Below are 6,000 nucleotides of genomic sequence, written 5' to 3' on the forward strand. Positions count from 1 at the left end.
TCGCATGCTCAGACGTTTAGTACACATGTTGTGTCCTCGAATTAAGTCAACTTCGGGCATGAATCGTTCTAAACGAACAAAGTCATTTGCATTTTTCCCTTGCATTAGATATTGGCCAGGAATTTCAATTTCATCGAAACGTTGGTGTTGAAATTCGCTCAGATACACACTGCAGTGTTCCAAATGCAGATATTTTGGCCTTCTGTCCAGGATGGCCTCAAGGTTATTGCGCCATTGCTTTAAGGTACGAATATAGCTTACTAGAGTCATCGGCTTTAATATGAAATCCTCTGTAAATGAACGCTTCAAAGGTTCAGGAAGAATGTTTTCAGCTAACCTTTTAATGCTCGTTTGAGTAATTGGCAACAGTGGTGTGTTTTTTGAGACAGCACCAAGTCGACTAACATATTGTAAAGCGTCATTTAACAAAGCAACAATAAGTCGATACAGATCCTCTTCAGCCGAACATTTTAACCTGGTTTGAATCTGATCCACCATTGTTTCCATGGTTAAAGCCAATAGAGGGTAGTTAGTCTTCAAAGTAGCCATTACGTCAAAAACAATATCCCAAGGCTGAGTGAAATTTGTTTCTAACATTGGCGACAAAGTTGGAGTTGAGCCCGCACTTGAAGCCAAAATTTCCGATCGATTTTCAGAAGAAGTATTTCTATTCCCAGTGAATTCGGCGGCCTTTTTTAAATCTTCGGATTTTTGTTCAATTTGTTTCTTAAGACACTGGTATTCTTCATGAGCAGTCCTAAGTTGAAAATGAAGAGCTTGAGGGTAAGCTTTAGCAATTTCTATGAGAATACCTCTTGCATAAGAATGTTCCCTTCGGGAAACAGCAATTAGTAATTGTGGAATGAAAGTGATCCAGTTCCAAACGGGAATTTCTGATTTAGAAGAAGAAAGAATAGATGCTAAAGTGTTGGTAGCAGTGTCTAAAGAGATAAGCCATAAAATCCGACTGACTACAGTCCGGGCTTCAAGGTTTTGTGAAAGAGAAGCTGCTTGAAGATAGCAACCTAAAGCATTTCCAGCAAGATTTAGCTGTGAAGGATTTTGACTGTAAAGCCTGTCGTAAAAAAGTCCCCACTCATACCAAGCCCGCTTTGAGGTCATATCAATTTGAATTGCGGTTGCAAACGCTTGATTTGCTTCATCATTATCATTAACTCTGGCTTGTAAAACGCCCTTCAAGGTAAAGAACTCGGACTTCTGCTGACTTCCGAAATACATAAGGTTTGTATTTATAATAACTTCCAGTCCAAGTTCAACTTCGTTGTTCTCGTAATGACATTCTGCTTGCTCTCGAAGCTTGAGGAATGCCTCCTGGATCTCAATATTGGGAAGTGTGTAGATCTTTGTGAGTTGACTAATACAAAGATCAGGCAAGTGTTGCCGTCTAGCAACGTGGGCGAAACGGTTAATTATCCAAGCCATCTCATGATAGCCTCGATAGAGAAACGAGACGGGATTTGAAGAATTATTTCCCGTATTCTGTTGCGTCGCTGAAACTAAAGGGAGATAAACTTTGTTTATAGCAGCAAACACTGTTTGTCGCCAAGCTATTAGGTCACTCCAGATAAGAATATCATCAGTTACATTAGGTAACCGCTCCCTCCAAGCTTGAAATATAAGTTTTATATCTTGAACTTTAGTCTCCAAGTTTTGTGCTGTAGTTGAATACAGTTGGGCGTATATTGTACTCGCTTCATTGAACTCCACTGCTTGCTGAAAACAATGTAACAAAGGAACATGAGAATACGAAACATGCTTTGGAAGTTGTTGCCAGCGAATTAACGAATAATGCATAAACTCTTCCAAAACTTTAGTAAACTCGCGTAAGTTATCTGTGCTCGCTTTTTGCCTGTTTAGACTTAAAAGAGCTTCAATAGAATACTTGCGTAAAGTTGGAGTGCTTGCAAGTGACTTCGAGATTCTATTCACGTCATCACGTTCTGAATTCCAGTCTAGCATACGCCATGCAGATTCAAGAAAGAGATTGCTACAATCGGCTTGCTTGGAGTAATCTAATAATACATCCCATTGATTTAGTCTCTGAGTGCAACTGATCCAGTGATCCTCCCAATAGTTGTTCTCTTCCTCGGCAAAAGGAATTGCTGCAACCTTCGCTTTAATTTGAGCCTTTTCATATAGCATCTGTGCCTTTTCCCATTCGAGGTGCTGTTCAAAAGATATAGCAACATTCGTTTCCAATAGTTGACAACGACGTTTCCAAACACCAAAATAAAGATCGGTCTCAGAAAGAGAAAGGTATAACTCACTGAGTGCACTAAAACATTGTCTCTCATACGCCTCAGCTTCAGCTTTTTCTAAGTCATCAAAGACATTAGCAAGCCCTTTTTCCAGCATTAGGATTGCTATATTTTGAAGTCCATAAGTCAATCCCATATACGATAAAAGATGAGGCGGTAGTAAAATATCACGTTCAGCGAGAAATACAGCATTGAGAATGGTTTTTATAACACTTTGATTAACACCAAGCTGGCGTATGTGATACTCCTTGGATAGAAGCCGAATTAACAAACCCGTAAAATAAAGGTTGTCCTCGTCAGCAAGACTGCACCAAAATGCGTTGAAAAGCTCAATAAACAGAATGGCAGACACCGAAACATTAGTCTGTTGAATTTTGAGCACCGGGGATAGAAGGCTGCTAATTGCAGGCTTCTGTGATTGTCCAATTTTTGTTTTAAGACTGTTTACCATATCCATAAATACGGTATTCGTTTCACTTTCAACATTTGATTGTGAGTTCTCAACGAGCATCGGAAATTTAGGGACAAATGGAAGACTTCTACAAAAACACGCGGGATCCTCCTGCATTAAGCACTCACCCCAAATGAGATTTACTTGACTAAGCCAAAAGCTGCGTGAAATTGCTTCCCAGTTCTGTTCCTCGAGCACGTACTCAAGCCTTGTTTTGAAGGATTCGGGAAGATTCTCTGTTAACAAGTGTAGAAAAGAAGACTTTAACTCGGAGTTGCTGCACTGTGTGCCGTGCAAAAATGCTGATTCAAGTCTGAAACGAAGTTCTTCATTTTCCGGGCTCTTGTTCCGTTTCACTTTAAGCAATAAATGCAAGTACTGTTCATACATTGTGGGCTTCGATTCTTCTGTAAAGCGATTTTCCCATGTCACCATCTTCAGTACTAACGCTGTTTTCTCTTTGGTCGTAGGTACTGGAGAATTGCTTAAAATCCATTGTTTGGTAAACTCAAATATTGTTGAGCATAGTAAAAGTGAAGGGGACTTTTCAATGAACTGAATCAACGCACTAAGGAACCACCGTCTTTGATCACCAAAAACATCAAGAAATTCACACCCAAAAGTAACAGATTCTTTAAGACCACTTAAAAGTGCACTCTTTTCCGATTCCAGCATAGTTGGCTGGACGAGTTGGGTGAAGTAAATTCGAAAAAGTTTTTGAAAAGACTTCATGAAAGCAACAATTAAACTTGAAGAACTATCTCGGTTTACACCAATAAAATTTCGTAAGCATTGCAAAGCGACCTTGGAGCAAGAGCCCGCATTTAGACTTGCTTCAGACCATACCCGAATTTTCGTCCAAAAAGCTTGATAAGCAGAATTCTGTTCTCTCAAATCAGGCTTCTGGACACCTTTTTGCAGCAAGAAATCAAGAAGTGCGCAAAGGGGTTCTTTCAAAACACGAACATCCGATTTGATAGAATTTTCAATGAGCAAATGAATCTCTGTAATGTTATCAAGAACCCAATTATCCTCAGAATTTGTAACGATCAATAAAAGAGCCTTCAAGCAACACATAACGGTTGGTCCTGTTTGAATTGTAATACTTAATTGCGTCAGAACACGGGTGAAAATTGAAAGTTTGACGTTCACTTGCATCCACTGTTCCTTCTTAATCAATTTTAATTGCCCTAATGCAATATCGCATAGGTGCTCGTTGTAGCTTTCGGGAGACGAGCCTAACAACTTTAGTAGATAATTAACAATTGTCTCCAACATTGAGCTAGTAAGGAAGGATTCGTTCGATTCCACAAAATTCAGGTTATCCCAGCTTATCAATAATTTAATTAGATTTAGAGAGAGTAGTTTTGTCTCGTAACTTGGATTGGGTACAATTCCGAAACGTTGTAGGGAATTTATAATCAACGGTGCATAAATATTTCTTTCCGAATAAAACTCAGAGGGATGCATACTCAAGAACTGGTACATATTGATCATCTGAGAGATACTATGGCTGCCGTGAATAAGGATTTTCATAGGAAGCTTTAGCCACTGACTGCTGTCCGGATTATCCTTTACTATCTTTGGTAAGATGATACTTAATGATGTCCGAACTAAACCTCTAACTTCAATGACGGAAGTCTTAAGAAGTTCATTAAGAACCATTTTTATAACAGATTCGGGTGTGTTATACCTCAAGATGAATTGGGATAAAGCGTAAAAACTGAATTGTTTTACTAAAACATCATCACTTTGTAGTAGTTTCCATACAGAAGACATCGTTTGCGTTTCATCTTCAGAAAGAAATCCCGAACAATCTTTAAACAAGAAAGTTAAGAACTGAATTTCGGCCAAACAGGCAAAACTATTCTGTGGTAGGGAAGTTTCTACCGAAGAAAAGTGAAAAGACAGATCACGAATCTGATTAACCCAAACAGTAGTGAATTCTTCTGGTGATAAAACTTTAGAAGAATTCAGTTGCTTCAAAGCAGGAAGAAGACATTCTGAAAGAAATACACTTAACATGGAATATTCAGATGTTGTACCAGTAAGTAGGCTCAACAAAGAATGCGACTCCTCAGCGGAACTAACGGACTTGATCATTTTCTGTAATTTTAATTTTACATCCCAGAGGATACTTGGAGATAAGACACTTTCTGAACGTTTTAAAAGGTAATAAACACGAAGACCAAAAGCGAAATTTTCGGTATTAGGTATGAATACCTTGTTCAAGAAACTGGCACAGCTATTCAAAATTGAGGACCACCTTGCATAAGCTTTAGAACTCTGCTCATTACATAATAAATTCTGAATATCACGAACAACCGATACCAACTGTTCCATAAAAAGCGATTTATCTTTAAAGAATTCAGGCGAGTACTTGAGTAAAGCATTTGCTATCCCTAAAGCAAACGCATAACGAGAAGGATTAAAGGCCTGAGTATCAGGAACAAGATAAAACTCGACAGCAGACCAACGTTCTTTAGCAAGCTGACGCAAAACTTCTCCGTTAGGCAGGTTGAGAAGGTTTATAAATAATGTACAAGATGAAGTGTCGTCAATGCGAGAAGCAAAAAAACTCCACGACTCTGAAGGGAACCGACTTAAGAATCTTAATATAGGTTCGCCAAAAAAATCATCGTTTGTTCTGTTTAGATGAAGCTGAAGATCTAGCACGCACATTACCAGTTCTTCCAAAAACTGATTTGCCTCCGAAGGCAATAAGTGGAAAATATTTATGAGGGTCTTAATCATACGCATTTGAGTATGATCCTCCAAAGGCATATTTGAATAAACACGCAAAGCACTCGGAGAACTTAAAACCTTAAGGTGTTCCAGAAGCTTTCTTCCGATTTCAACCTTGAAATAGTTGTTTAACAGAGTTAGTAGACGTTCAAGTCCTTCTAAGCCAGCAACCATTAGTCTCTTTGTATCAGATATATTCATGAGTATTTGGACGCAAACCATTCTGTAAAATCTCTTTTGGCAATTTTGGATCTTGTTCTAGAATAATTTTCAGTCCTTTATAAGCCATGTCAACAACTTCTGTTGACTTGCAGTATAACGATTTAAAGAAAACGGCTGTGAATCTGTTTTTTAGCTGAACGTGTTGTTGGGTTATCAAGGTGAAGCAAAGGAATGACAGCGCTAAGCAACCCAATACAAACAACGCGGTAAGCGCACAAGTAAGGCAGCATTCTTAAACTGTGTAGTTTTATTGACCCCGATGAGTGCGCCATCGTCTGCATCAGTAAGTGCTAGAGCTTCATG

This window comes from Schizosaccharomyces japonicus (genome assembly GCF_000149845.2).
Source record: "Schizosaccharomyces japonicus yFS275 unplaced genomic scaffold supercont5.1, whole genome shotgun sequence".
Classification (NCBI taxonomy): Eukaryota; Fungi; Ascomycota; class Schizosaccharomycetes; order Schizosaccharomycetales; family Schizosaccharomycetaceae; genus Schizosaccharomyces; species Schizosaccharomyces japonicus.